This window comes from Callorhinus ursinus, unplaced genomic scaffold, assembly GCF_003265705.2.
Source record: "Callorhinus ursinus isolate GAN/ISIS: 27379988/994484 unplaced genomic scaffold, GSC_fseal_2.0 scaffold96, whole genome shotgun sequence".
NCBI lineage: Eukaryota > Metazoa > Chordata > Mammalia > Carnivora > Otariidae > Callorhinus > Callorhinus ursinus.
In genome coordinates this window covers 752006-752975 of record NW_027397158.1, presented here as the reverse complement: position 1 = coordinate 752975, position 970 = coordinate 752006, and positions in this window count along the sequence as shown.

Here is a 970-nt window from a genome sequence, read left to right as displayed (position 1 = left end):
CTTTCTGGCTGTGGTCTGCGGCCTAATAACCAGCCACACGTCCCCCACAGAATGTCACTCCACAGTCTGTCCTTGAGCAGCCCAGATGCTCGGTGACTAACTCGCCATGCCTGACCGTGCTCTCGCTGTCTGCCCTGGAGCCCATCCCTGGGGCCTGCACCCGTGGGCAGAAGACCCAGAAGTTTCCAGGGCCTGATGGCATGTGTGGGACACAAGGAGGACGCCGTGGGGACCGCAGGAGGTTGCTGAGGGCTGGTAGGAGGCCTTAGTGCAGGTCCCGTCCCCCCATGTTTGGGCTCTGTGCGGGACCCCCGGCCTGAGAGGTTGGGGGATGGCACCGTGGCTTCCCGTACCGTGCCGGATGGGGGAGATGTCCTGGATGACAGGGTGGGGGTGGCCTGCCCGGCAGCCGGACCTCTGGCAAGGTCAGCACCAAGTCTGGTCCCACCGTGGCTGCCAGGCTTCCTCGTTCCAACTGGGCTCCTGGGGCAGCAGCTGATGGTGCTATTTGGGGATGAAAGCCATGACCGTTTTGGATTATCTGTCCACTTGAGCCTTCGTCTAGGTGCGAATTATGCGTTAATCTGCCTTCCTAGCTGTCCCTGGGACCAGGCACTCAGTCTGCTCGGGGTCACCCAGGAGACCCTCCTCAGCACCCACAGTCCCTGGCCTCCATCCCAGGGATGAAAGGGGTTTGGACCTGCTAATGTGTGGGAAGGAATATGATGAATTTGTCCTGCACTCAGTGGGGGCAACTGTCAGAAAATCAGTCTAAACAGACACGGCTTCTTTGACAACTTCCCACAAGACCCTCCAGAGTAGGGGGGTGGGGGGAATGCAGAATGGGGTGAGGGATGGAGGGGTGGAGGGGTCGGGTGAGGGGTGGAGGGGTAGAGGGGTGGGGTGAGGCGTGGAGGGGTGGAGGGTGGGGTGAGGGATGGAGGGGTGGAGGGGTGGGGTGAGGGGTGGA